Source organism: Corapipo altera, unplaced genomic scaffold (assembly GCF_003945725.1).
Source record: "Corapipo altera isolate COAL_440 unplaced genomic scaffold, ASM394572v1 22, whole genome shotgun sequence".
NCBI classification, from domain to species: Eukaryota; Metazoa; Chordata; class Aves; order Passeriformes; family Pipridae; genus Corapipo; species Corapipo altera.
In genome coordinates this window covers 15,834,889-15,857,913 of record NW_020884886.1, presented here as the reverse complement: position 1 = coordinate 15,857,913, position 23,025 = coordinate 15,834,889, and the positions used below count along the sequence as shown (strand labels likewise).

At 38.0% G+C, this 23,025-nt stretch overlaps 1 long non-coding RNA gene across 1 annotated transcript in view; it reads left to right on the top strand.

The window, feature by feature from the left end:
• Window positions 1-10,365, top strand: part of LOC113946968 — a 14,906-nt gene extending 4,541 nt beyond the window's left edge. The window contains exons 2-3 of the long non-coding RNA XR_003527603.1: window positions 8,947-9,095; window positions 10,178-10,365. This is a non-coding gene — a long non-coding RNA (uncharacterized LOC113946968). The remainder of the gene's footprint in view (window positions 1-8,946; window positions 9,096-10,177) is intronic.
• The last annotated feature ends 12,660 nt before the right edge of the window (window positions 10,366-23,025 follow it).

Sequence of the window (23,025 nt, the reverse complement as noted above, 5' to 3'; positions counted from 1 at the left end):
AGGGAAGGGAAGGGAAGGGAAGGGAAGGGAAGGGAAGGGAAGGGAAGGGAAGGGAAGGGAAGGGAAGGGAAGGGAAGGGAAGGGAAGGGAAGGGAAGGGAAGCATTTAGACAATGCTCTCTGGCACATGGTGTAATTCTTGGGGTTGTCCTGTGCAGAGCCAAGATGATCCTTGTGGGTCCTTCCAACTCAGAATATTCAATGATTCTGTGATTCTATGATTCTATGATGAAGCAAATAACAGAAATTACACAAGTTTATATAAATGCAGCTCAATTTGCTGAGAAAGACAAAGAGTTTTTCACAAGATCTGCAGAGTCGAAACTGTTTATGTACGTTGCACCTGAAGGGAAAATCACAAACTTCAGCTCTTAAGTCAATGATCAGCACGTTTCTTTCATCAGAACACTTCAATTCCCTACCAGTCAGACCTCATTCACCAAAGTCTGCTTTTTATACAAGCTTACAGGCATTTGGCAGGGAGCTCTGACTTGATGATTTTCGATGTGGGCCTTTTCACAGGCTGGCAGAGCAGCAGAGAAGCAATTAGTCACAATTTGTTGCACAGGATAACATAGTGTTATTAAATAAAACCGAGCCTCAGCTAACACCACACAGCAACCACAGTACATGTTCTGTTTTGCCATTTACTCAAGGGACTGGGTGAGGCAATCTGAGCAAGGAGTAGGAGAAAGCAAATTAATTGAGGCAACAAGGATCAACAAGAATTAGGGTAAGGTGGATTCATCTACAGGGGAAGAACATTGCCCTATCCCAGCAAATTACAAGTAGTGGTTGCCACAGTGTTCAGTACCTGCCTCTCGATGTAAAAATAACAAACCCACACATGAGGTTTCTGGCTATGTCTGCTCAATATCATGTAGTAGCGCCTTAAACCCCCAAACTGGTTCTGAGTTTGCATGACGATTCCTGCTTACAGTGCTATTTCTGTATTTTCTTCATTTAAAGGAAAATGCAGCATAAAGAACTTAATCCCTTTCTCATTTTCCTGACAAATATTCCCTATATACTCTCTACAGCTACATTTTCTCTCTAGACTCATGAATACTGAATTGCTTCCTGAAGCCCGTGACCTGCCCGAGAGGTGTGAGCATGAAATGAGTCCATAGATTCACAGCCAACCCAGAATGGGTTGACCTGCAGTCATCAGAGGCTGCAGATCTTCAAGGATCTGAGACTTTCTGGTCAAGATTTTGGAAATGCAGACTCAAATTTTTCAGCAGCTGGTTGGGGGTTACTGTGACTTTATTTTGAACAAGAAACATGAAAATACTGCTCTTCAGCCCAAATAAAATCACAATTTCTGTGGCTGAACTCTAAAATTATCCATTTTCTGTCCAAAAAGGAAAACACAATGATTAGTGGCATTTCATAGCACTAGTGGTTGCCACACTTCTTTCTAAAATGAGATAACCACTATTATTAATACAGAAAATATTAGGTAATAATAATAAGTTCCAGGAATTAAAATGCATTGCTACTTATCTTTTAGTGAAGAAAAACATCTAGTATCCAAGTCTGTACTAATATTGAAGTTATAAGACACCATGTGAAATTCATTTAGGGGGAGGATGCTGAATTTCACTGATTGTGACATAGCCACTTGCTCACAGGAGTTTTGACAAGAAACACAGTTCATTATTAGTAAAAAGTAACTTAGAAATTCTATAGAAGGATGAATATTTCAAAGTATCTTCTATGGAATTATCCAAACAGGGCTGCAAGATAAACAAACAGGGCTGGAGAAATTACTTAGCATATTACCTGCCCCAAAGTTAACTAACTTAATAGTGTTTCCATGATTATCTGAGTGATTTCCTCTTCGAAACCTGCAGTAATTACCTTTGTTCATATTACTTTTTAATTAAATAATAAAACCCATGTCCTTTGCAATGAATTACCACAGATTAAAAATTCCAATCTTCTATAACAAAAATATTTTGCACAACAGTTTTATAATATTTTTATCTTCTCCAGTTGGTGTTATATATTCCTTAACATAGAAACCATTTTACTCCTGTTGCAGGCAGTGTGAAAACTGTAGTGCAAAGGATTTGATGCTACCTGAGTGATTTAAAAAGTTAATTTAGTGTTGAATAAATACAGAATTAATCAGTATCACATTTTAAAACACTCCAAATACTGTTAACATCTTTCTCTCTGTTAGTAGGAAATTAGCTCATAGTTTAGTTTCATGGCAATTCCATTATTTACTGAGAAATATTTTTATGTCTTATTATGAGAAATGAGAAACTGTATGCACAACGTTCTCTGCAGAAAAATAATTATGCAAAGTGGAGCGTGCCCCTTGACAGAGGCATATACATGCATAAGATTTCATCTTGATGTTCCAGCTGCAGACTTTCTCTGAGAAAACATGTGACTCTGGGGCTAAGTGCATTTATCCAGCGGGAAACAGAATACAGACTCTAAACAGGTTATATTCATGACTTAAGACATCTGAGAGTTCAAAGAACTGAAACACATCTTTATACCATCTTCCTAGGCACATGTTCTCAAGAACAGCAGAAGCGATGGAACTTGACTAGGCATCTCTGTCCCTCCTGTTGACTAAAACTGTATTCAATGCTTAAACTAATTCCATTTATGCAGCTTGATTCTGCACTCTGCCAGTTCTTATATTTGTGTTTATCATTTTTAGCTTCTTTACACAAATTTCTTTTCATTCAAAAGCTTATTTTATTTAATGAGCAGTATCCATTAATGTGAAGGGGTTTTGCAGTAATGACATATTTCTTGCCCATAAATTACTATTCCCAAATCAGTTGGCTATTGTCAGTTTTTATTTCTGCCTAGTTTGGTTCTAATGTTCTGCCATTGATTAATTTGAGGCCAGGGTGTCCAGCAACCATAAAGACAGAGCACACAGGGGAAAAAAAGAACAGAGAAGGACTCTGTAAAAAAAAAAAAAAAAAAAAAAAAAAGATACACAAACACAAAACCACTTGGAAATAAGCTATTACATCTCTTATTTGACTCTTTCATTTCACAAAGAACTGGACCAACCCATTACCTTACTGCTGTGATAAATAATATGGCTGCCAATAAAATCCTCAGATTTTATCATCTTCAATATATCACTAAGTTAAAAGGAACAAGGAAGATGATGCTTCTGCTAGTTATTGACTTCTGATAGTTCTGCTTGACATAGAATCAAGAAACAAGTACTGGATGAACACCAGGGCACAGATGCTGTACACTGCAAACTGAAAAACAAACATCTACTCTGAGACATCTGAGAATTCACACTCCATGCAAGGAGGTGCCTGCAGAGGCAACTCATCATATCTTTCTTCCATGACAAATAGAGGAAGAGTCCGAATATTTGCCTTTTAAATGAGTGAAATTAGGTCAGGTAAGCCAAAGTCTTTAATACTTTTTCAATAAAAGGTTTGAATTCAGCTAAAGTAGCAACTACATCATGCCAAGTGAGACTTTTATAGCTGTATCAGGAAGACAAAAAAAGAGCAGAAGAGAATAGAAGGAAACTCTAGTCTCATTTATAACTAACTCTGATGTAATTTCTTTAATTTATAGGTAAATCCTGCTGTCAGAGTTCATCATACATATGCATAATTCAATTTTAGCAGCTTATACAAGTAGAGAATCTGTCCTACGTGTTCCATTTCACCAAGTTTGAAATACTACCAGCTCCACCTCAGTAAAGAACCACAAATCAATAAGAATAAACTGTAGCAAAATGCTTAAAAGAGTATCCAGATGTGTATTAAGCAGCAAAGATTATTTGCATTTTGCTGACGAAATGTAGAGTATGCTGTCTGAAATTACTGTTAAAAAATGTACCTCATCAGATTCCCATGGATCAGAGAATAAAAGGTATAAAAAACTAGTAGAATTGGTAATATTCAAATAGCAGCAAAATGAAACCTGAATCATGAAAATGAGACTTTCAAAGAAAACAAATGCCAAAAAAAGAAGTAAACTAGGTTGAAATCAACAACTGCCTTCTTCATTTCTGAACATACAATCATTTTAATAGACTGGTTTACCCTATGACAAAGCATCCTACACTCTATTTTGACGCACAGTGTATGCGGGACCATTTTGTGTAATGTATTTGCAGGTTACTACGTATATATATCAAATCTGTAGGCTGACTTGATACCGTCCACACTGGTGTCATTCATGACTAAACAGATGATATGAATTCACAGTGATGTGTCTTGTGATACTAAGGTTTTTTCACTCTACAAAGACTGTTTGTGACTGTCTCTGACTTCATTACGCTAGTAGTAATCAGAAGCATATTCTGTAATCTTTAACTGTTAATGCAAAATTAGCAGAGCAGTCATCAGAACCCAGATATTCAGAAGCCCTAGATTCCCCACCTGTTGTTCAGAAGCAGGTATTTTGGTTTGTAAAAGCACATGTGGTAAGTTGAATTTTTTTACTCCACTACAAGTCAGTAAAGTTTGTGAACAACATGCTTTAGAGATTACAAAAGCAGATGATTTGAACAGCAAATGGTAAAACTGTTTCTAGCTGAGGCAGATTTAGGGCATTTCCCACTTGCTCAGAGAAGGAATATTCCCATTTGCTAAGTTGGCAAAACATCTGTCTACTTTTCTGCAGGTCCAGAATAACATTTTAATTGCAGTAAAGTTCATGAGGACACACAGAGCACGTTCACGTCCCCGTCAGGGAACTCTTGCATCTGGCAGTTGTTTGTCAGGTGTAGCAGCTGCTAAGCAGAAACACTACAGAGGAGAACAGACAGAGCATTCTGTTGCTATTATTATATCTAATTATTCATATGACAAGAGCTTTACACTGTCAGTTCATTTTATTTGTAGATTTCATTCAACTTCTGCTAAACAATTGTTAGACAGAATGGCAGGGTTTCTGTGTCTCTGTTTCTGTTTACATTAGTGAATTAGGTGCATTGTTTCTTCAGTTTATATAATGAAGAAATTAAATGAATGAGGAAATCGAGACCTGTATCTAGACCATGCACACGAGTGCACAAGGAGGTAGGAGGACATAGGAGATCTTTCTGCTACCCTTTTAGCCAGGGTGAGCAGAAAGCCTCCATTTCCAAAATCGTTATGGAGAGATGTTCTACATTGCATTTGGAAAGGCAGTCAATTACTATCCTTAACTTGAAATTCACAGCCATTTCAACAGCTCCTTCATTTCTGCTTTTCCGACTGTAGATTTCCATAGGAGTCAAGCTGCTGAGTTAAGACAGAAGCAGCAGTGCAGGAAAAGCTTCTGTCATTATGTGGTACTTCAGCTTCAGATGAAGACCTAATTTGTTTATTTACTCTGGACAAAGTAAAAGGTCAGCTCTTAAATGTGTTATATATCTGAGTCGTACAAGGCACAAGCCACTTTTTCTTCAGGAGAGCCTGGAAAATGCTTCTAGCCTACTGACTATAGTAGTAAGAATAGTGGCTGGAAATTTCCATACATGTCATATGGCTGATAACAGGCATAATTTTTTATTTTTTCTTTTACATAGCTGTTATCAAAATTCATTGTTTGTAGCTCCATTTTTTGTAGTCATGTAAAAGTGGTCATCATAGGATGTCTGTAAGTGTTAGCTGTCTCTCCAGAAGCTTTAACCAGTAGCTAACCACCAAAGTTTTTGGTGGCAACAAACCTTAGGGTCTAAAATAGAACTGAATTCCTATGCTGAGCTCCATTAAGAACTCTGGTCTGTTTTCTCCTGTGTTCTAGTTGAACCAGAAAAAATAATGAGAGAAAAGTATTTCCATTAAAGCAGAAATTTGTGGAGGAAAGAACAACTTTGTTATGAAAAAATATTGTTTTATAGATATGATGCATCAGGAAAAAAAATCTCAAATTCATCAGAGACCAAAAAAGCACATTTTAATCATTCAGTGAGACTGTTCCCTCACATAATGTGATAATAAAACAGACATTAAGTTCCAACTACCCAAGTAGTACCACCAGTTTGTGGGGCCACATTTGCAGTCAAGACATGTCCTACTTGGCGCACGAAATGACATAATTTTCCCAAATTTTTAGTTAATGGTAACAAGTGGCTAAATTTCTTTTTTACAGCCTCTTGTCAGTTTGATCTTTAAACCACCAAAGCTTTGAGTTTCTCTGGACTAGATCGGGTAAGCTTTAATAAACAAAGCTTGAGGGACTTGAAGAGTGGACATCTGGGGCCTTAAATTTATGGTCCTTCAAAGTCATGTTGGAGTAACCAGAACACAGAGGGGATTAACAAAGACAGTACAGTTGGAGACTCTCTGTCTAAGGAAGAATGATAATGGGACCAAAGAATGCAGACCAAATTAGCCAGTGAAAGTTAGAATACTAATTAAATTAATTGTGTAACTTAGAACCAATGAACGTTAATTTCTTTATTTGCTAAAATGTATAAATACATGAAAAGCCTTGAAAGGGACATGTGGCTGGAATGATACACTACGTTTCTCTGGTCAGAATAAAGTAATGCTTGTCTCACTATCACTTAAAAGGTAGTCTTGGATTCCTTTCTTCCTTTCTTCCGAATGATTTTTGGTAACAGTAGGATTGAGAATAGAGTGTGCACTTCTCCACCAAGCCACCTCCCCACTAACCACAACAGGTGAGAGCCAAGGAATGAGATCTGGATGCCAGAATCTAGCAGAGAACACATCTGAGGGTGACTTTCAGCTAAAGGATTCCTAGGCTGTGGAGCAACTATAGAAAAAATAAAGACAAAAATGTTGGTTTCTGTCTGATGATTTCACAATCACTCTGTTTAAGCCCATCTCAAATTGTATTTATTGTCATTTATAGTGGAATCTACAGGGGGACCTGTGTTGCAAAAGAAAAAATTTGAGATTGGAAGATATTAATAGTAGAGCTAAATATTTGTACACAGTTCTTGCAAGTTCTGCTTAAACTTCCTAAATGTCAAAATGTCCTCCTATCTTTCTTGGTGTGGTTTATAACACCTTTGTATGAAATCTGACCTAAAATTTGATAGTCCTTCTCCATCAAATGCCACAGTTCAAATAATACCAAAGATTTGGAAGAAGAACCTGCTACGGAAGCACTGATTCTCTCAGAAGAATATCTTTCCTGTATCCATACCGTATTTATCATTGATTCAATGACAATGGAACAACTAGGAACTTTAAAAAGAGATTTAAGTTTTGCAAGAAAAATAACTAATGGTAGTTTTCGAGGCTCATTTTCAGGAATTGCAAACAGTCCCTCTTCATTGCAAACAAAGACAAAAAAATCAACATGAAAACTTCAGAGAGTCATTTCCATTCTTGGACCTCCACATGAAACAGACTCGGCAGCAGCAGAGATACCCTGTCCTGAAATTCCTCATACATTTATTTCTCTTAGTTCCCACTAGAGAGATGGGCCATCTTTCTGTGTTGGGCCTGTTGAAAAATATAAATAAGATAAGTATAGGGATTAAAGGAACCTGGCATTCAGTTACATTGGAAAGAACTAGCAGTCTAGTGAAATTCAATTTAGTGCTGCTCTTCCTCATGTGATTCATAGCCAGTTGTTAAGTACCATAGGTATGCTTTCCAGACTATCCATGTTTATGGATAGCATCTCTGGATAATATCAGCTAAATAAAACTTCAAACAAATACTATTAAACTTCTGTCATCTTTTGACTCAGAAATACATATTTATATATATATATATATATATACACACACACACATATATATATGATAAAAAATCCTTATAGCTATTTTTATACGGAGGTATGTACTTTCAGTATTCTGGACAAACTCCAAGTAGATCACTGAATGCAGCATTGTTAAATTTTGGATGTGGTAGTCTTCCCCCCACATTGCTCTGCTCTGTTAACAACTTCTGAGTTCTACTGCTGAGCTGTCAACACTTTATTAGTGAGTGGCCTTATTTAAACACATCTCTTAAATGTTCCTTGGAGGTAAGAAAGGTTTAATTATATAGTTTTATTAGAATTACTCAGAGATTATTCTAAAGAAATGTAAAGGATTTATAAGTACTGTGAGTGGGCTTATGTTTTCTTAAATTTTATTCTTATATTACTGAAATTTTTTTGGCTTGGTATATATCCATCTTAAGTTTTTGGATGGGCAGTAGTTATTTTGGGGCTTTAATTCTGAGGGAATTAGTGTTAATGACACATAAGCAGCCCTTTTTGGGGTCAGATTTATTCTATGTACTATCTGTGGTAGTACCTACGGGTTACTGTTTGCAGACTGTATGAAAATTCTGCTGCTGAGCATGTAAATGTCTACCAAAACCCTCTATCTGACCTGAAGCACAGATCTTGCATGCCTTCCTCAAACTTTCTACTATGTAGTATTTTTGACATATCTTTTTGAGACAAAAATAGTGATTTAGAATATTATTTTGCATCTATGGCTTTCAGGAGAAAAATATATTCACTGCTTTCTTCCTATCATTTTTTTCTCCCCAGAAAACCACATCATTATTGTGATAGTAGACAGCAGATACTCCAGAGATAATAATGTATAATAATGCAGCTTAGGTCTCATTTCACATATGGGAATAAAAGTGATGAAAATAAGATAAAGGACTTTCAGTTAGTTCCATTGTTACTAGCTAATGTTACCTCTAGTACTCTTTCTGCAGGTTTCTTTTATTCAAAACCTGATAAATCCTTATATGTTGTTTGTTCTCTGTCTTCAGATCATTGTTGAAAAAAAGACTCCAAAATCTTGTGAAGCTGGGTTTTTTCCAACTGGTCTTGCACATAACAGCTGACTGACTCCTGTATAAGGAAGTTGATCTGCATATACTGTGATTTCCCATACACCCATTAGCTGACAAAAAATGTCATCCAATCCCTGGATTGCTGTACTATTTTTAATTTAAGATAAGGTGGATATCAGTTTTTGCGATGGAAATATTTATGTATATACAAATGTATTCAATCCTAGATGGAGAGGATATTATTTCATAAAGCCTTCAGGATGAGAGAAACATAACACTCTTGTGTGCCCCTCGGGAGAATTTAATAGTCATGACTTCCCAAAGCAAATCTTTATGAGACCTGGAGGCAGAAAAGCCATCACTGGACAAAGAAGAGGTAAGACTGGTTTGACTTTTCCACATGAACAGTAAACCATAACTGAGTCTAGAGGCAGACAGAGAATGACCAGGCAGAGTGCAGGGTATTGGTCTGTTTAATTGCTGAGCTAACTGCAAGAGGGTGAATCATTAAGTCATTTAGGCTCTGTCAGTCTCAGCCACCATACTGGGAATGACATCACACAGTCTGATTCAGAGAAACTCTTACTATGAGCAGGGAAATAATGTCAGTAAAGTCTTGTCTGGACTGACTGAAGAATCCACACTGAAGCTGGATGAAATCGCTGCCTTATACCAACAGAAGCCTTGGATGGTGATTTAGCCACTGGGGCAGGGATGTCAGGTTCTGTCACAGCCAGTGTCTGGATGAGGCTGGTACACAGCAGCCCCAAGCAGGTACAGAGTGGGTTAGACTGGCATCACCAACAGAGGAGGGAGGCCTTCCTTTTCTGTTTGCTAACAGAGAAATGGGTACATTTTGATCTATAGAGGAAGGAAAAGCTTGGAAGGAGACATTATGCTTTCTTCTTCTGACACTGGTTGTTTCAAAACCATTTGGATCAAATGATGCAGTGAGATCCAGCTTTTCCCCCACACTTCAGCACACTGTTACTATCATAAATTCAGTTATTTACAACTCTAATTTGCAATCACTTCCCCAGGTCACTCATTTGCTATCAAAAAAAAAAAAAAAAGAGATGCCAAACATTGTCCAAAAGGATATACACATACCATAGCACCAGGGAAAAATGAAAAATATGAAGTCTTCCCCTTTAGCTACCCTTAATCACTTTAGAGACTGCTTTTTAGAACAGGGAAACACTGAGTCACCAGCTGAGTACCCAGCACTCTAATATTTGAACACTGTTTGATAGGTTGCTTTGTACAATATAATGAATCATATGTCTTCAGTCACATATTCTTTTGTGGTTGATATTATTATTATTATTATTATTATTATTATTATTATTATTATTATTATTATTATTATTATTTCAGTCTTACTGTATTCCTCAAGAAACTATAGGCATCAAAACAAGTAACCCTCCATATACTCTTCTAATCTTTTTTTCATTCCAGCTTGGATTTTGAGCACTTTGGCTGAGCTAATTCAATTTACAGGCTCATTAACCAGACTGCAAATGAAAGGGGAAGACAGCACATCTCCACGGGAACTCTCAGTGTCACAACAGTCCCTGGGTCTTAAAACCTCAAGAGCCCCTGGTGCAGCATCAGTCTGCTCAAAATAGGATCCAACAGGTCAAGAAAGTGGCAAAGAAACTGAAAGGAAAATTGTAATGTCTTTTCTTCCAATAAATACTAAATTACATGTGAATTTCTCTAAAAGCTTCCTGGTCAAATCTTTACAAATAATGACTTGACATGCCAACAGGCTTTTATGCTAAATTTCTTTTTTTTTTCTGATTTATCTTAAAGCTGATTTGAAACAAAAGAAATATTTTTCTTCTCTCTTGGAATCTCTCTCTTTCTAGCTCTACTTTGATTTGTCACAGCTGAGGGACAGTAACAGCATTCAACACTGTTTTCAAAAGGCATATCTGAGCACTGCATCCTGAGCCTGTCTGTACAAGCTTTTCAGCATAGATAGCCAAATCATTACTGATCACATGCTTATTTCACCTTTTAGTTACAAGATTCTTTCTGTGAATGTGAGATTCCTTCATTTATAAGTGGTTTTCTGGTCAGAATACCTTTTGTGTTTTACTGTAACTGTTTGCTTACTATTTCATATTTCTTATTTCTTTGCTCCATGGAGCTGAGGAGACTGCTGAATTATATCAACTCCCAAAGGATGCAGCCTTCAGCTGAAAACATATATAAAAATGACTATTTCATGTGTGGTGCATATTCGTCAGAAGCAAATTCAAACACAGTCTCATTTTACTAAATTCTTACATTTGAAGTAAGTATTCACAAAGGTGAGGTTCAGTGGCAGTCTTAATTCCAAGTTCACCGGGAACTCAGATGTCCCCATCACCTCCCATCCCCATGCTGAGTTCAAAATATTGACTGAGCTGCAACATATTTAATTTAAAATTTTGCCCTTAATCTGCAGTTAACAACACACACCCGCACTCTCAAACAAACCCCATTCACAAGCAGTGGCCTTTATACCTGGCAGTTAAATGCCTGGTGACTAAATCTCAGCTCTTTGAGTGCAAAAGCTGTTGCATTGTCCAGAACTGTTCCTGGAACACTGAGTAGAATAATGATTCCTGATAAAATAGGCACCTGAGATGTCTGACACTGCAATGAATTTTCATAGACACGCACTCTCACTAGAATACCTTTTATTGTGGTCTCCAAAGGCATGCATTTATTGGATGCAAAAATCTCCTTTCTGCTGGCACTTCAGTTCCAGGCCACATAATTTGTGAGATTTACCCTCACAAATCTTTCTATGTCTTACATTTTGAGGGGCAGATTCTCATTTTTCTGCAGCAGGCTTTGTTTATTTTCAGTAGCAATAACCTGGATGAACGCTAAATCATCTGAGCAGGTGAAGATTCCTTTATAAAAAGTGAAGTATTTTGGTGATTTAGCTCTAGCACAGAGATCAGATCATTTAAGAATGTCACAGTGAGTGACAAGACTGGGTAAATAGTGTACAATTTTTAAATGTGCATATTTATTTTCTCTTTGATCTTGATCCTGTTATTGCATTCCTTCATTATTTTCAAATATTCCCTTGCAACAACACAGAGTTCAATCACATTTTTCCGGGAAGCTGAGATCTTCATGCAATCTTTTTACTGCAGTAGTTGTACAATTGCTCAGGACCATGTCCAGTCAGGTTTTCTCTCTTTTGCTGAAGATCACCAGTTATTGTGATACAGGAAAATTGTAAGAATTGCCAAATCTAGTCTCTTAGGGTGAGGTGCAACAAGGTGCATACAGCATCTTGCATCTTTCATGAACATCCTCAGTATAGTCTATCATGTAAGGATAGGCTAGCAAAAGATATAGTCATCAACTCACATCAGAAGTTCTCTTCAGTGAGAAGAGATCTCAATATCTGGCATCTGACAATCCATCAGCCACCTGCTTACATGGATTTCTATGAACAATTCTTACCAAGTCTCTATTACTTCCATGTATAAGCACTTAACCTTATTTTAGAATATCCTCACAATGTGATGCAAAAGCATTCATCAGTTATCCACACTGCTTAACCAGAGAATAGCTGGAAAACAAGTTGTCATCCCTTGCTGTGGGAGGACTTGCGATTTAGGGTGATCTCAGGGGTGAACTTCTTTACAGACGCTGACTACAGAACTATCTATAGTTCACATGGCCTTAATTGCCCTACCTGGTATTTTAGTGATAGCATTTTGATACTTCATTACAGACCAGGTCAACACAGACCTTTCTCAGAGGGATGCTCACGTTACCCCCCTACAAGGGTAGATAAGGCTTGTGAAGGTTGATGTAAACAAAATATGGATGCCAGCAGCTAATGGAAAAAGCACTCTGATCTTTGAAGTAATCAAATATGCCATTTCCCAGACCGTCAATAATATTTAGGCACTTCAGTCCTCCTGTACAGACCTAAGTCTCATAATAGCATATGGAGTATCCGAGCATCTTAAAGGCAGACCACCAGTATGGTACTATATGGCATTGACTTGATCTGGCCCACTATGGTCACTATGGTTGGGCCACTCTTTCTTGATAAAAAAAGACTCTAGACCAACTACCAAATTTTATTTTTGTTGTTTCACTCCTTTCCTTTAAAAATACCAAAAGCACACAGTAAGGCACAAGGTTAAAGCCTCCCTGAGTCAAGAGAGGGTCAAGTGGTGAGGTGAGGGCTTTTTCTGCTCTCTCCCTTTGGCAGCTTGACAGTGCAGGGCAACACAGAGTGTAGGAGGGAAACAAGTAATAATCTGCATGAGTAAATGGGATAAAGTTTCTGTCAGAAACAGTAAGGGCAGGGTTCTTTGGTTTTGGAATCTCAGCTACAGCTTTAACAATGTATTTGGTTAGAGATTGCATTAAAATACTCCTTTTTAAAAAACACAATTTTTCAAATTTGGAGCAAAAATCAAGAAATTCGCACAGAATGCCTTTCCATGTTTTTATGAGCTCTGTATTACCATTATTTGTTCATGTAATACAGATTCATTTTTTTTCTGATAGCCAAGGATGTTAATTTTCATACATATTATGCTCACAATTATACAAAGAATACTTCAATCAAAGCTGAACACATTAGAAATTTGTACACTTTTGTTTATATATATTTCTGTTACTTAGGACACCACTTATCATATGATATGGTCCATAGGCATGAAAAAATGGTTATTGTGGAATAAAAGTAGGCATATAGTGTGACAATATCACTTACAGTATTACCATGACTGTATTACTGAAAATACATATGTGCAATAAAATACTGCTTTATACTTACAAATAATTGATTTGAATAAACATGAAGTTTAAGTCCCAGTTTTGGTTGTCTATGACTACATCTGGAGTAGATGTACACACATGCACACTCACCTGTAGCATTAAACCTGCATTATATGGGAAAACTGTGGTTTAAACAGGTTTTAAAATGGCTTTTGGTGGTGTCTTTGCAAACACATGCTTCTTCTTCCCAGCACCCCCCGTGTTATCTTATCCATGCAGGAATGTCCTGGGAAGGTGTCCTGAGGTGCTTCCCACTGGCCTTTGTTAACCTCTTCCTGTGATTGGGTGTTCCTGTAAGCCCCTTGAGACTTCTAATTGGTTACTCTGTGAATCCTCCTAAACCCTATAAATGTAACATCCCCCACAATAAAAGCTCTCTTGCCTCCTCTCCACGCCCGGTGTCCTGTCTCCCTACCGGCCATGGGGCCACGTGCGGAGGGGGAGGGGGGAGCACCTTTCCCCTCCAGGCTCAGGGACTGAAAAAGCCCTGGGAAACCCCTGGAGTTTCCCTTTCCCTATCCCTCAAAGCGTCGCAATGGTTCTTCAGATGGAGACGGAACTAGAACTGGGCCAGCCCCACGCCGCGGGTGGGGAAAGGGATCCAGACTCACTGGAATTAAATGCCTGAATGTGTCTTTTTTTTTTCCTTTTTGGAAGAAAATGAAAATTGTTTCCTCCCTGTGAAGCATAGTTGTAGCCCTTATTTCATAAGACTACACTAACCAGCACACAAAATAACTGATTTCAAGAGCTGGCAGGTTTCCTTGGTGCACAGTAATTGAATTTGGTGCCATCAGATGTAATCAAGTGAGTGTCACTTTACCTCAAGTAAATTAATAATGCTGGTGATCTTTCATTTTTAAAAAACATATATTGATGTATTTCATGTCTATTTATGTCTGTATCACAACTTCTTTGGCATATGTTGTTCAATTTCACAAACTATTTGTATGTGTGTTTCAGTGTTATTTTGCAGTCCTTACTCCTCCCTTTCTCTGTCCAAGCTTGTCCCAGCTTGAAATATTTTTCTCTAACTTTTTGGCACAATTAACTAGAAAATAAAGCAGAATGAGAAATATATTAATTGGTATAATAATTTCCATTATTTTCATATGCAATGCTTTCATTAGGAGAAAATACTTTATTATGACAAATTATCTGAAAGTCTTTTAATCAAATTCAAAATTCATGGCAAACAGAGTAGTCAGGGCAGAAATGTTTGCATATTGAGCAAAGTTTTCACAGTCCTTTTTCTTTTCTTGATTGCTCTGATCCCCTGCTCAGTCTGCTTCCCCACCACTCAAGCCTCACTGCTTCACCTGCCTTCCAAGTCTGATCTCTTTTGTTGATCCTTCCTTGGAGGAGCTGAATCTCTCCATTGCTTTTTACAGTAAAATAAAATTATTATTTAGAATATCTGGCTTGTAAACTTTCAGCAGTATAAGTATTTGTTTTCAGTAAGTCCTGGTTTATTAGCTATATACAAGAAATATATCGTTCCTCTGACCAGAACAAGATAGATTACAACCAAGTCATTTCCCAACAAATTATCAAACTATGCAATTTGCTGTTTCATGATCAATAGGTGGTGTAATGCAAGAAGTGATTTCATACCTCTCTGGCTCCTGTAACGAAATAATTTTATTACACCAGAATCATATGTATTATCCTCAAAGTAACTGGACAGTTGAATGTGTTATCTTGGGAAACATACATATTGCCAAAGTGAACTGCCTGATACTTTAACAGTGCTTTCTTTCAAGTTAGACCTGAGAAAGCTATCTGTCTTCAGTGTTTCTAAGAAGCTAGTATTTTAAGGGGAGAAGTGTAATATTTCACTTGATCTGGGCATTTCAATTATTATTTCCTTTGCTGGAATCAAGAACCAACCAAAATTTATGCAGGAATAAGAAAGTAAAATACATTTTCAAATGGTGCTTGAACTGACTGCAATGCCCATTGATTAAACTGACAAGGCAGATAGTAATTTTTTACCTAAGGTCCAACACTGCAAAGTAGGAGTTGATATTTAAATCTTTGCTGGTTTAAGTATGTTTTCCTTTGGACACTGTTGCTTCACGAGTCTAACTCACAACCTCTAACCTGCAGGCTTGAAATATATAATATTGAAATAATGATTAAGCATTTAGTGATTAAGCAATACACTATTATGAAAGTAATTGCCTAATAATATAATTAAATAATAAGCATATAACTTCTGCTAATTCAGTGACATAATTTTGCATAATTATTGCATACAATTACACAGCTGTTATCACTCAAGTATTATGAAACACACACAACTACTATTGAATTAGAGCTCTATCACCCTTTCCTCTCACTACCACTTAGCACCTGACTGCAAGTCCATCTATCTTTACCATGCCCCACATCTAGTCTTTCAAAACATATACCTGAAGGAAAGCTCAGCGAGTTGTCTAAGCAAGCTTCCTCCAACACCCCAGAAGATGAGCCAGAATCTCAGTTCACAAGTCAGCTTCAGTTTGTACACATCTATGCTCGTAGCATCAGAAGATTCACCCCCTTCTGTGTTCCTTACCTGATATTACACCTTATTCCAATTCACTCTATTTCCAGAAGCACATATTTGTCACTCTTGCACCTCCTTTGATCAAACTCTTCCTTATGGATCAGAGGTGGACCAGATCCTTTGCTTGAAGGCATATCTTGGTACTCTTCACCTTTGAGTGTAGTGGACCCATATGTGGCAATGGATTTGCCATATGTAGGATGGAAGAAGTCCTGTCAGAGATGGACTAGTGAAGAAAAAGAAGAAAACCACTCAAATGTTATAGAAACAGAAGTTTTTAATGTGGTTTAAACAGGTTTCAAAATGGCTTTTGTTTTTTTGCAAAGTCATTGCTCCCTTTTCCCGACACCCCCTGTGAGGGACTTGTCTCCCATACAGGAGTGTCCTGGGAAGATGTCCTGAGGTGTTTCTCATTGGTCCTTGTTAACCCCTTCCTATTGGTTGTTGACTCTTTACCTGATTGGTTTTTTCTGTGTGACCCTGAACTTGTGATTGGTCCCCTTTTGACCCTCCTAAAAGCCTTATAAACCCCTACCCCACAATAAACTTCCTCTTTCGTCCGTCCCTCCCTGGTGGTCTGTGAGCTCCTTACGGGGTTACCGGGCCACGTGGCGGGGGCAGGAGGGAAGAGCATTCACCTTCCAGGTTATGGGCTGGCACCCAAGAGCCTGAAGGTTTCCCCCTCCCACTAATCCGTCATACCCATATTGTACAGTGGTGTCATATTTTGCTGCATCCCTTGATGGTAAAATTATAGTTTGGTACTTACTACATGTGCAGACCTAGAGCTATTATCTGCCCCTCAGGTTGTATAATGGAAGATTTTTAGACATCCAACTAACCTGTGATCACTGAAAGAGAAGAGAAAGCAGTCGTGCAATCAGGAATAGATAGATCTACAAGAAAGTCTTGTCTTTAAGACTGAGTGGCCTCAAACTTAGCTGTCTTTAAGCTTTGCAATTTTTTTAATTCCCAATGATTGCGTGTACACTGCTATGTGGAGCACCCTATGGGATTAAAGCCCAAATAAATGTTCATCCGCATTGCTGCAGTGTAGGATGCCTCCATAGTTCACAAAGTTTTCAGGCTAAAGGGAAATCTTACATGTAGACAGTGCTTAAAGTGTCTGTTAGAGCTTACTTGCCCTGTGGACAGGATAAAGTATCTTTCTATTTGGCATGTTCTCGGGGTAGCCACAATAGACAATACAAAAATTGCAGGTGTAGTGCACACAAAGCATTTGGAGTCAAGATGTCCAGCAGCAGAGTTTTCTTACATGCTTATTTTCGGTTCATTCATTAGAATCTTTACACAGATGCAAGAAAATTAAACAATAAAATCTGAAGAATGTAAATATGCTCAGGGAAAACACAAACCTGTGGAGACCTATAAAGGGAAATCACTACATTCTCAGCCTCAGTTTTATCCATGTTTTGTTTACTATACAAATGTGGAGAGACAGAGGTGATGAGGCATTTGCTCAGGAATTATTCAGCACCATCTGGCATCTTGAGGTAATTAGTCTGCACTGTACCTCCTTTGGAAACCATAGCAACTCTACAATAACTTAATTGTGTTCTCTGATGATGGTATAATAAGTAATGTGCCACTGCTGTAATATACTAACTAATGCATTCTCAACTGCCCAGCTGCTGTATACAAACGCGCTGTCTATTATGGGTTTCTTCGTAAGAAATGTTTGCAAAACAGAAAAAGGGAAGGATTCGAAAAGAGCATAATTTTGCATGACCTCACTCCTGGATAAATTCAAGGAGGAGCTAGTATGTGATTTAATTGATTAAGAATTGAGAGAATCTAATTGATGTCAGTCAGCATGATATACGGGAAATAGTTTTGTCAAAGAAATCTAATTGCATTTCTTAAGAGCATAAGCTTTGATGATTTAAAATAACTAAGCAGATTTAATCTACACAGGTATTTGATGTATCACAACATGACAAAATATGACTAGAAATCAGTATTAGACAGTATCAATAAAGTGTGTATTAAAAAGATCTTGAAACAGCTAACAAATTGGGGAGAGGGCATTAGCAGGGCTGTGTGGAAGCCAAATCTCAAAAGCACAGTTCAACTTGGCGAAATGTAGTTTTTTACATCTAGAAACAATGAACACAACCTATTCAGCCACAACAAATGAATCAGTAAAGTAGTGAATCTGAAAAATATCTCTGAGTAATATTAGAAAAATAATACAAGGTAGTGGATCTGGTAGTGATAATATTGGTGTTAGAGTACAGTTAACAAAGTTCAGGTGCATGCTTGTATGCAGTGCAGGCAAGAGTGAAAGAAATTATTCAAGATTGGAAAAAACACTCTAGAGCAGAAAAATGTGGCCATGCTGCAGCACTGGCCCTGACACTAGGCAGTGTTTGTCAGGGTAGTGGTGAGAAGTCATACAACCGCAGCAGCACAGTGCAAACAAGCCCAGCTGAGATACAAGGGTTATTTGCACCATGTGTCATCTTCTTCTCGATTGCTTACAGATTCTGTGCTCGTACTTCAGCATCAGGCTGCCGTACATGGTGAACACATGCCAGCTTGCTCAAAACTAGCCCAGGGATCTCTAATCAGGCCCAGTATCACGGCATTTAAATATGACAGTACTCTGCTGATTTTGTGTCCAACTCCAGACACCATGCAATATGAGAAACTGAAGCTAAATGCATAATTATGTCCTAAAATCAAGTTGGGCACTTTTCAGACTTAGTCCAGGAGATGGTAGTAATATAATGGCCTGTGATACATAGAGGATGTTACAAGAAATGATCACCTGTCCCCAGTCAGTGAGGACAGACCTATGACTTAATAAAAATATACAGTCATCTCAGTCCCAGTCTGTGATTACCACCATTACATTGTCAGACTGTGAAAAAAACAGCAGTGTGATTATCCAGTCCTGGAACAGTACAAAATTTGAAAATATTGTGTTGTCATTAAGACTCAATTTAATTAGTCAGACACATTTTAAATCAGGTATTTGTAAGTAAAATAGCTCCAGTAAAACCCAGGTTCCTTAATAATGGCAAACTGAATTTCGAAATGTCTACAAGAAAAAAGTGAAATTTAGCCAACAGAACGTTACTTAGTGAGACTTAAATAAGGTTGCCATTGCCACACATTAAGAATGTCAGCACAAATCTCTCCTTAGTGACATCCATATTAATTTCATTTTGTAGTGATAGGACAAAGAGTAATGGGTACAAATTGAAATAGGGGAAACAGGTTAGATATAAGGAAGAATTTATTTACACTGGGGGTGGTGAAAAACTGAAATAGGTTGCCCAGGGAAGTTGTGGATGTCCCAGCCCTGTCAGTGTTTAAGGCCGGGCTGGATAAGGCCTTGAGCAACCTGGTCTAGTGGGAGGTGTCCCTATGCATGGCAGGGGGATTTGGGACTAGGTGATATTTAAGGTTCCTTCCAACCTCTTAACATTCTATGAATTCTATGAATTCTGTGATTTCATAAAACACCAGCACAAAACATCATGCTTATTCTTCTCTTATCCTCTCCTTCAGGCTTGTTGGTCATGTTAGCTTTGACCTACCTTTGTTTCCTAACATAGATAGGACTGTGGTGTTTTCCCAGCTCCTTAAAAAGGAATGCACATTATGAAATCCAGTGTGAGTAAATACACTTGTGTTCCAAGTGGTGACTGAAATACTTTATAATCTCATTTTTGCAATGCCCAGCCCCATGCTAGCTTAGGCCAAAACTGTGCCTCGACCCTTCACAACAGACTTAGTATGCTTTAGGTAGTATAAATGGCAAGTTATGAACAGTCATAGGATAAAGATATTGAAGATAATATGATAATATACACGCTAAACAAATATACTTGTGTTCAAAAATGAACAGGTAATGACAGGTTAAAATATATTGATATACCAACAAAAAAAAAAAAAATGTAGCCAAGCACATACACAGGACTTTCAGAAAGAGAAAAAGAGAAAATAATCACAAGACAGTCATGATTTATGCTTATCCATCATGATTCATATTTGACTCATGGTAAGTGAAATTAATTTGATTCACAGGCATAAGCACAAATACTTTTTCCTGTGGGAAGCTAAGAGTTGTTTTGACTCGTTATTAGTACCACCCCGCATGACCATTCCCAAATATCTGGGGAAAACAAAAAAACTCACAAGGTCAAATTCTGCTATACTCATTCCCATCCCAGCTCATGGAAAGAAATGGGAGTGATTGCGCAGTTTCTTCCCTTTCTTTGGCAGCCGACCCTTCCTTTAGAGATATAACATCTAATGAGGCTGAATTTTGCCATTGTAGAGGCAAACGTCCGTTGAGGCTTCCCAAGGCTCCCCTTTCCCGTGCCGATGCAATGCCCACAGCCTGCCACACGAGGGTACGCATCCCAGGAAACAGACATAGCGAAGGGGCTCCTCCAGCGTTCACACCTTCCCCTGGCCAGAGTGAAGCCGATGGCACTACAAGGGGCAGCAATACCTCACTCCCACCAGCTCTGTGTCACACAGCAACATCACGGCAAGAACTCCCGGGTAAAAGCAACTTTTTGTCATTTACAAGATGACCACAATTATTTGGCAGGCTTGGACAAAAGTCTATAGCTTTACATCTGCTCCTGTGAAAAGCCGATTAATGTGCAGTATTTCATGCAAGACAGTCAACAGAAATTTGTTAAACTGATTTCTGTATTTTCAAATATGAAAAAAGTTAAAGGACTGCTTTACCAATTACCTTCAGTTGAGTTTCAGCCCCAGAGCTAAGGAACATGCTCTAGACCTGTGTAACTGAAGCAGAATTCAGTAATGTATGTATTTTTTCTTGATAGCATTATATGAGCATACTTCATTGTTCATTTTAAGAGATACTAGGAGTTAGGCATAAAAATAACAGTAACTGTGTCTATGTAATATGTGGAGTGGGAGGAAAACGGGGACTTTGAAACAATTTCAGAATTAATAATAGTGTGCTATTCTAGGCACTGTTATTTTATCCTAACTTCACAGAAAACTTAAAAATTGTTTGAATGCTTTTTGTCAGATGAGCAATACTAACTACATAAAGTATCTCATGTTTTTTGCAGAACAAGGGAAGGGTATTGATCCATTTCCCTTCCTTTCCCCTTCCTCCCCAGTTCTCTCCTTTTCTTTCTCCATCCCCACATTTCTGCAACTTGCATTTTCATATGAGAGTAACTCTTACCTTCACAACCCCAGTAGCACTAAGCTAACAGGCAGTCATCTAGCAATCACCAGCACGGTCAGCTGGGCCTTTGTCCTTACAAGAAATTTATGGGTATGTGCCAAAGACTAAAAGTATGTTCCACATGAAACCCAGCCTGAATAATCAATGGATCTCACTCCCACTAATAAGCCCAAGTGAGATACCTCAGCAGGTTGACTTGACAGTCACCATCAATCACAATGCAGAAAGCAGTTCAGATCATTTATTGCTTAGACAGATTATGATCTTTCTCCATGATTCTAGTTAATCTACAGCATCAATTAGGTAAACTTAGCCTCATTTCCAAGAATAAATGGATAGATGCTGTTTTCTCTGTTTTAACATCAAAAAGGAAAAAAATGTTGTAACATCTGAAAGGAAAAATGCTCAGGGATGATTAAGGTAGCAGTGTTCTAACAAACTCAGCATCTCATCTGGATCTGCAAGGAAAGTGTGCAGTGCCAGGATTTTTCTTGGCTTTCACTGTAAGGACTCTTGCACTCCATGAGACAGCCTTGGCTCTCCAGCTCCCTCACAGCACCTGCTACCCTTGCTCTCCTCCTGCCTCCCACAAGTTAACATCTGCTAGCATTAGTTGATGCCACTTAGCAATAGCTGACATTCTCTAGGGAGACACTACCTTCCTGAAAGATTCCAGCCCATCACCTGAGCAGTCTGCAGAGGTTTACCTAAGGACAGAACTGCCACTCATCTGCTCCCATCCTCCCCAGATCTCAGTAGTGCACCGCGCTTGCTGAGATCTTGCGACAACCTCCCTAGGAATATACAGCCTCTCTCACAGCCTACTTGGGCAAGGGCATGTCTTCACCCCATGCTCCTATGGAGGGTTGTTCTGGCTATGCACCAGGCTGTACAATCTGCTGCATTGCCTTGATGTAGAGCAATGGGAAAATTCTGCCAGACCACATTGCAGGGCTTCTTTCTAATCTCTGTTTTTGCTAGACTAAAATCACAAGCAATTTCCATAACCCCATTAGGCAAGGTATTTCAGAAAACACTGACAACCTACATTATATGATTATTGTAATAATGAGGTCTTTCATTGGGGAAGTCCATGAATAATTAATTCTAATTAAGCAGCTGATAGATGCAGTAAACCATTCATCAGTGCTTGAGTCCTGCACATTACAGACTGTAATAATTTTTCTGTTAGTGTAAATGCTGAGCAAGAAAGTGTAATCAATGAAAACATTATTAAAGATTTTTGTCACTGCTAGGAAACAAATTGAAATTTTTTTCTCTGCTTTTGTTTTCCTGATTTGCTCTTGCAGTATTAGGCAGTAGCTGTCCTTGGCCAATGACTCATTGTTACTGCAGAACTATTTGAAAAATAGGAGTGAAGCAGTAAGTACAATAGGAAGAATAAAGAAAAGAAGAAGAAAGATGGGCTATACACATAATGTTGTTGGCTATCTCTATTAAGAAAACTTATGAGGAAAATTTTTCTAGAAAATGCTAAGCCAAAGATAATAGACACAGAAAGCTTATTTTAGAGAGCTTTACATTCTGTAGACTGTCATTACACCTACCACATATAATTCAAACTTTTGGATTTAAAAAATTGGCATGTTATGCCTAATTCTGTCATCAAATAACCCTAAACTGTTTAGGTTCTATTAGTAAATTCTGCCAAAAATTATGCATATTTGAAAATTAATGGCAAAATCAATGTAATAAATATGGTTGTGATTACAT